The sequence below is a fragment of the Egretta garzetta genome, unplaced genomic scaffold, assembly GCF_000687185.1.
Source record: "Egretta garzetta isolate BGI_Z169 unplaced genomic scaffold, ASM68718v1 scaffold85, whole genome shotgun sequence".
NCBI classification, from domain to species: Eukaryota; Metazoa; Chordata; class Aves; order Pelecaniformes; family Ardeidae; genus Egretta; species Egretta garzetta.
This window is the reverse complement of record NW_009259718.1, coordinates 960,886-968,925: the sequence shown is the minus strand read 5'-3', so window position 1 is coordinate 968,925 and position 8,040 is coordinate 960,886.

Genomic DNA, 8,040 nt, shown 5'->3' with positions numbered 1-8,040 from the left:
TTTCCCTGTTGCTTCACTGGCACCCTGTGAAAGGACTGCAGTGACCCTGGTCAGCCCCTGGATGCAGAAGGAGTGTTTGGAGTAGACTGAGGAGCCAAGAAATGCTCCAGGGCTGGCTACAGGCTGGCTAGCTGTGCTTGCAGGCCTGCTAATGCCCAGACGTGGCTGAACATGAGGCACACGGTGAGGTCCTGTCCCGCTCCTTATGTGTATTGCACACCTCTGCAGCGCTCCGCTTGTGGCCACCTTCCAGCCTCTGGGCTGCGATGTTGGGCATCATCCCCTGTGTGGTGCAGGATATTGCTGCATGCCCGGAGTGACCCCTGTGATGAGGCACCTGCTTCACTGACGGCTCACGCCGCCGGAGCTAGCCGGCCACGCACCACCTCTCCTTCAGGGACGCAGGTGCTGTGTGAGAGGTCTGTAGTAACCTGCAAAGAATGTTCAGTGGGCTGCTAAAGGAAAGGAAAGCTGGCGAGAAGAGAGGTTGACACCTGGCTCTCCAGGGCTGTGTTGTCCATTTTATCACTGACTCTTCTTCGCTCTGCTCCCCCATCCCCTTCTCCAGACAGTGTCACAGGGAGATGGTATGAAGAGGCCCATATCTGCAAAGACTGGCAGAAGCCTGGACATGAATAAAAGGCACAGCCGAAAGGCTGACCTGCTTCAGGGTCACTGCACTGTTTTGTTCCTCACTGAAGCGAGCATGGGCACATCTCCGCAGGAAGGGGGGACAAAGCCTGTCTACTTGCCTGTGCTCTGAGCTGGCTGGATGCAAAATAGCTCCAGTTCAGGGGAGACATAGGTGCAGGAGACTTGTGTCTGAGTTGTTGTACCCTGCCTCTCGGGTGTCGGTAGTCTGCCTGCTTTCCACTTCCATATGTTTACTGCTGGCATGAGCCATAAGGGAGCTTTCCTCTCTTTTTCCTCTCTGTCTCTCTCTGAGCAGCTCAGAGGCTGCATGTGACCAAATGGCTCTGGACAGGAGCTAACTGCAAAATGTGTTAAACAAATGTTGGTCCTCTATTTCCAAAATTGGCTGACCCAGAAAGCTGCAAGTACACACGGCAAAGCCCTCTCTGGTGCCTTCCTCACCTAGGTTTCTTGCAAGTTCATCTGTTTGAGGATATGGGGCCAGGCTGGTCACTCTCAGGTCATTCTGGACTGGTTCACAATGACCCCCTGAGCTGCGCCTCTCCCCTCTCCTCCTGCCTCCCTGCTTGTCAGAGTCTCAGTCTAACCCTTGCAGAGGAACAGACACCTCTCTGGTAACCAGACAGCCTCTCTTGCCTGCCTCGGACCAGGACTTTGCAACTCAACGCTTTGTGGACTCTCAGCATCTCCACTACTTCATGGCTAATGCACATGCAAGCAGTTTCCCAGGACAGCTCTGTGTAAAATATTCAGCATCCCAGCAGGAGCAGGGTGTCTCCAGGATGTGTCATACCACTTAAGCTCATCTTAGCCATAAGTGACCATTTACAGATGGATTTTGTTTACTTAGCAATGTAACTGAATCTGGTTCATGGATGGAGTCAAATTACAAAGAAAATACACAGATGTCACGCAGAATTAGGATTATTCTCAGCAGACAGAAGTCCCTTCAGGTGCTCAGGGTCTTGGCTAACTCATGAGGCTGACTGGTCTGTGCCCCAAACCAGGACAAAAATGCTGAGAGAGGTCCTAGAGCTTCATCTTTCCTGTCTCTGGTGTTAAAGGGGACTGAGGAGATAGCAGAGCTCTGGGCAGCCAGCACCTTCTTTCTCCTAAAGGGGAATGGACAAGCCTTCTTCACTTGTGCCTTGCAACCCTTAGCTTCTTTACCCATCGTGATGGGAAAACACATGGAATTAAGTAATTTTGTCTTCCCTCCTTCCCAAAGAGCCTTTTTTTATTGTTTCTACTTCACACCTTGATGGGATGTTATTCCTGAATTCAGATGTGAGAGGGTTTTTCCATGCCTGCAGCCTCCCTGTAACCGTAAAAGCGACAGATTAGGAGATACGTATCACAGCAGGGGATCTGGCACAGCGTGCGTCTTTCTTCCTCTACTTGGAAAGAGCAGGGACAAATATTAGTTTGAGATGAAAGTGAATGTCTTCACTTCGTTAGGAACAGGGCACTGATAATGGCTCTGCCTCACATGCTTGGCTAGCCTTGTGCCATGCCCTGGGAGGCTGCCAAACTTGCCTTCAGCTGATCCCTTGCTATCTGTGAGGGAAGGCAGAGCCAATGCCCACTCAACGGGACTTTGTCCTCCTGATGGCAGGCAGCTTACGAAACGTCAGCCGTTGCGTGTGCTGGCATGGCAGAAAGGCTCTGGCCCTCACAATAGCGGCGTTCTCTGTGGACTCAGCTGGGAAAGGCCAGTACAAAGTTAAACCTGAGCGCCGGCAGGCTTAGAGCACTTTTCAGCAAGATCTCATCAGTTATTGGCAGTACCCGAGGCAACCACTGCGGGTTGGATGGGCTTTCCACAGCGCGAGTACATGAACGATGGCGTGTGCAGGCACATATATATATGTCTATATTGCATGCATTTTCTGTACACGTAGGCTAAAAGCCACAGACTTTAAGAGCTGTGAATAATCACCCATCACATTTCGTGTATTCTGTGTATGGGGGACAGGGCAGCGTGGGAGGCTGGTCCTGTCTTACGGAGGACCATACTATCCAGACACCATGCCTTGGGCTGTTGCTATCACAGCACTCTGTGTGTTGCTGCCACAAACCCCATTTGCATGGAGCACATCTTTGCCAATGCAATTAAATCCTTCCTGTCCAGAGATGCTTTCAAACTGTGAGAAAATCCTGTTCCTGGCTGCTGTGCTCCTTTCAAAGGGCAGGTTTAGCTGTTGTGTTGATGCCTTTGCATTCGGATCTGCTGCCGGCAGAATCAGGTGCATCTTCTGAGCACACATTGGCCCTATGGCTGTTTACAAGTAAGGGAGGAGGTGGGGCTCAAGAGACCGTAGTCTTGCTCCTGCCAAGGTCTGAGCTGGGAGACCTAGCTCTGAGCTTACTTAGCTGCTTGCAGGGGGAGCTCTGCCTGCGACCTGACTGAGAGCGCCAGGACAGGGTGCTTGAGGGAGCTCTCAAGCTAGTCGGAAGGTAATTCACTGGTGTGGCTGCGGTTTCCAAAGCAATCTCACCCTTTTATTGGAAATCAAACTAGCTGACACAGGCAAGGGGAAATGTTTGTTCAGATTGAGATCAGAGGCTCTTGTTTTGAAAGCTCGGTGTTATCCTCAGTCCTCTAACTTCTCTCCATACAGCGTTAATCACCGGCCTGGGAGCAGAGGATTTGAACCGTCTCCAGAGCTACACAAGCAGATTTGGTGGCTCTCAGTAGTACTCTGTAAATAAGTCCCAGCAGGCAACTGTGTAAGCAAACAGCTTCTTTGCGTGCACCAGCTCCTTTCCCCACAGCTTACGTTGTGTGGCGGAGGGTGCAACGGAAGGGCTCTGCTAGCTTTTGCAGGGACAGCCTAAGCACCCCACGCAGCAGGCAGGGACACCCTGCAGCTACCGACCGACAGTTCTGCCACCGGCTCCGCTGCAGCTCAGCAAGAGCAGGGTTTGTATCGGGGAGCCAGGAAACCAGCTGTGTTGCAGAAACAGCTGTGCCATAGCATCATCTTTGTCCCTTGGTGCATATGTGTTTCAACATAGGCTTTAATTACACAAGCGTCAACTCACCTTACCTACAGGGCCAGGTTTCTTACAAAGCAGTTTGTGTCTGCTGGAGGAAAGGCATGGTTTTACAGCAAATGAGTGAGGGACAAATTCTTTTAATGCTTCGTGGTAGACTTCTAGAGCAGGGCATTCTGGTGCAACCAAGAATAATGTATGCCCTGAGACCTTGTCAGTATTTTCTTGAATATTTCCCCTAGAAAAATGACCTTTTTTGGACTATTTGCATAGAACATTTCAGAAATTCTTTGTGTGCACATGCGTGTGGTTGAGAATTTAGAGAAAATGAATGCATTTGCCTTTTGAAGTGTTCATTTCCATTAAAAGGCTATTTTTCTCTGAAGTAATACCTGTTGTGGTGTTTTTTTCCAGCTGGACAGTATTGTGTAGCCCTCGGGGGCCTGATGCTATCAGGCAAGACTCAAATTATTGAACCAACAAGGATATAAATAAATGCTGCTAAATGGCTTAGCTCAATGGCCTTTGCCCTTCCTGGGGGATGGAGCTCATCTTCCATCAATATGATTAGCGGAGGAGATTGTGTATTGATTAATTGTCCAGACTCATTTCTCATTAGCTGGCAGTAGCCTGTGATGCACCACCTTTTGCACCAAAGTCAAAGCAGCACATTTTACTCCCTCGCAGTTGGGTGCCCAGATCCCTCAAGCTCTCGAGGGCCCGTGCTAACAGATTTGATAGCTGTCTCAGCGAGGGTAAACAGCCCCCCAGTCTCCGCCAGGGTGCCTCTGGGGCAGAGCTGAAGCTGCCTGGCAGGTGGGGGGGAAAATTCCCTGCTACTCCCTTGTCTCTGTGGGGGAAAGCATCCCTAACGCGCAAACCTTTGCAAAAAAGAAGCACGAGATAGAGCCCGGAGCGCAGGTGTGCTCCACGGCGCGCACACAGCTCACGCGCTGGCCGGTGCATTGCTGAATGGGCTGCTTAACCACCCCGCCTGGGCAGTGTCCGTAAAGCAGCGCTTTCCTGCCGGGGCTGGAGCGCAGTCAGCTGGGTGTAGCTGCTTTCCCAGGGAGGAACTCGAAGTCCCATGGGCGAGGGAGTGCTGGCGCAGCTGGATGGGGCTCTGGCATTCCCAGCACAACGTGTCCCCAGGCCTCCAGCCTGCAGAGTTGGCACCTCTCGCTGCCTATTGTGTGCGTAGCGGAGGTTTCAGTGTGTGTGTAACCTCTTCTTGAGCTTCACAACACCACCCGGGCATTGCTGCCGCATTTGGACGGATGTTGCTTTTTCCCAGCAGGGCCTGGCCCTGGGACAAGCAGGATAAGGAGGTGGCATTCGTGAGCTCTGTTCCCGTCGCTGCCATGTGGCGTGACCTTGAGCAAGGCCGACGGGAGGCGAGGGGAAGACGGTCCTGTGACGCTGCCGCCTTCCTTTGCTTGTGCTGCGGCGCTTTGCTTCTCAGTCCAGCAAGTGGGAGCACCATGTCACTCGCCCCGGATGATGCAGCCTTGTCTGGGATGGAAACCTAATGGAGGAAACACACGTGCTTCACCTGAGCGATGCTACCCAGCAGCGCTGTGCTGAACAGCATGGTGCCCGGGCGAGAGAGGCAGGGGAAATGTGGGAAGGACCGTGGTTCAGGAGTTAGCAGAGGGGAGCGGGAGGTGTGACACTTGGACTAGGGTGCTGAAGATGTGTTCATCGTTTCTGCCTCCACCTGCCTTAGTTGTCTAGGACGAGGCAGTCTACGCAACATGGTCAGGTGGAGATACCTACAACAGAGATATAATCCAAGTCCCCCACCCCACTGACAGCACTTTCTGTCACCATGATGTACTATGCCTGTAGTAGCAGTTGCCTTCCTCCTGGGGAAGCGAGATTCCCAACTCAAACTTGCAATGGGAATGGCTGTCTTGAGGTGAAGGCAGTTGCGTGTTCTGGCCTCCTACTGCTGCAGCCCACCCTTGCTGCTTTAAGTCAGCGTGCCGCTGCAGAGCTGCGGTCTGGGTAAGGCTAAATTTGGATTATGGCTTCCATGCTGATGAAACCTCACAGCCCTTTTGGGGAGTTCAGGTATTCAGTACAGAGAGGGATGCACTCAGGTCATCCCTACCATACCTTCTGAGCAAGCATCAGAGCAGAGCTTATCAGTTCTTCCCTGCTACTGCATCATCTGAAGTTCAAGAAAAACCTTGGGCACTGGGAATGGGGAGGGAAAGCAACAAGGAGAAAGGAAAAACTAAACCCAGCAGAGAATGAAAAGAGATGGGGATGGCTCAAGGTTAGAGGCCAGGGAAGCATGAGCCCAGGAACTTGCAAAGGAGGAGAGGCTGCAGGAGGAGCTGAAAAGGGCAAAGGAAAGGGACAAAATGAAGCCAGAGACCCCCAGGAGCACCAGGAAAGACAGGTCTGTGTCAGTGGGGGTGCTTTAAGACAAATCATCGCCCTGTTTTACAAAGGGGATCTGGAAATGAAAAGGAGCCTGATGGGAAGAGAGAATAATCCAGTGATTTCCTTCGTGTTGAGACAAACAAGGGAGCCAGATTCCCACTGAAATGGAAGAAGGATGACTGCAGATACTGCTCAAGGCACTTTACATACCTCCGGGAAACATGTCCCAAGAGAAGAAGGGCAAATCCGTGGCCCAGACATTACAGATGCCTTGGGAACTGCTGCCAGCAACTTGTTGTCTCTTTGAAGGCATCCACAGGGAGAGGGCTCTCTTTGGCAGCCTGAGTGTGCATGTGGAGGAACACAGACTGCTGGGAGCAAGACGGAGTTTAGACTAAGACATGGGGAGGAGGACTTGGGATTTTGTGGGGGCTTTTTAGTTGGACTTGTGTGGTTTCCATGCCTGCTTTTGATGTGTAGTTGAAGAAAGAGCATAGATACTAAGATACAGTGGTGAGTAAAGGAACGTATGGGAGCAGGAGTGTAATACTAATTTGAGCAGGAAACTGATACTCCATCCAAGATTATATAGCCAGTACATATGGGAAACTGGGAGGAACAGTGAAAGCACCTGAACGCTAAGACTAGGAGCTCATGAGCAATATGTAGGTGAAGCCAGAAGGAGGGTATGAAACCGTGTATGCCAGGGCTTTTGGAGGCAGGATGGGCAGCTGGCATGGCTGGCCCCCTGAGACTGAAGGATTTGTGCTGCTCAGAAGAAAAGTGAGGTGCGTGGTAGCATTGTCTGTCCATGGTATTGCTGAGTGCGGAGAAACAAGCAGCAGCAGAGGTGACTGATAAAGCAGAATCTGTTTGGGTTTAAATCACCTTGAGGAGAGAGAACCGTAGTTCCGCTGCAGTTATCCAAGGTTGCATCAGGATGTTGGTGAAAGTCTCTAATCTTTTCAGAAAGGTATGCAGCACCAGGGATTGCCATTCCTACAGGTTTTAACTCCGTATGTTAATTGCCACTAGCATAGGCTGGGCCCAAGTATTCCTGGATGCACTGGTTCACATATTTCTTCACTTTAAAGAGGCAGCAAACTAATCTAGAGCTGCTGTTGTGTTTGACCTGGTCTTGGTAACCAGTGAGACATTACAGAACAATGTGGCAGAAGATAACTTTTAACCTTGACTGGGCACAGGCTGGTATTGTTTAAGTTAAATGGAAGAGTAAATATCATGGGGCCACAGCTAAGATTTTTCAGCCTCAAAACAGGGATGATCAGAGAAGTTACGGGACTGAAGTGATGAAGCAATTTCAGCTAAAAGTCACAAGTACTTGTATGTGGAAGACATTCAGGCTTAGCTCTGCAATAGCTAAATTGCTTTCCTGAGCAAGAGAGTGGAGGGAGAGCAGAGAGAAAAGGCATCTCTGGAGAAAAAATTTCCTCAGTGAAAGATGGGAGTGGTCAGCAAAGAAATCTACATTGCAGAGGTCATAAAGTTATGGGAAAAGGACATGTCAGTCGGCAGAAATCAAGGTGAGACAGACCTGGCAGAGGAAGTAATGAGTTGCTGAAAGGTCTTTGCAAAGGTAAAAAGAACAAGGCAAGAGATCGGACCTCTGGGCAGTGCAGCTAAGACCAAGGTATGCCTCAGGAACCAAAAGTTTTGCCTCACCTTGCAGGAAAAACAGTGTAGAAGAAGGGGATTACAAGCTGATGGCTAAAAGTGTCTGGAAATAGAAGCGATCTCATCAGGGGTCAAGGCAAAACCTGCAAGGTTTATTCAGATCAGAAGGTTCCCAGAGGCACATTAAGTACTAAATCCAAAAGCACCTATGTTCAATCAACCTGTTGGGCTGAAAGTTGGATGGGGACCACACAGTTGGATAGTATCAACAATTTTACCTAAATCTAATTAAGGAACAAAAAAGGGATGTGCTTACTTACAGTCCCAAGGGCTTAAAACAACTTTTCTTTTTATCCTGGAATA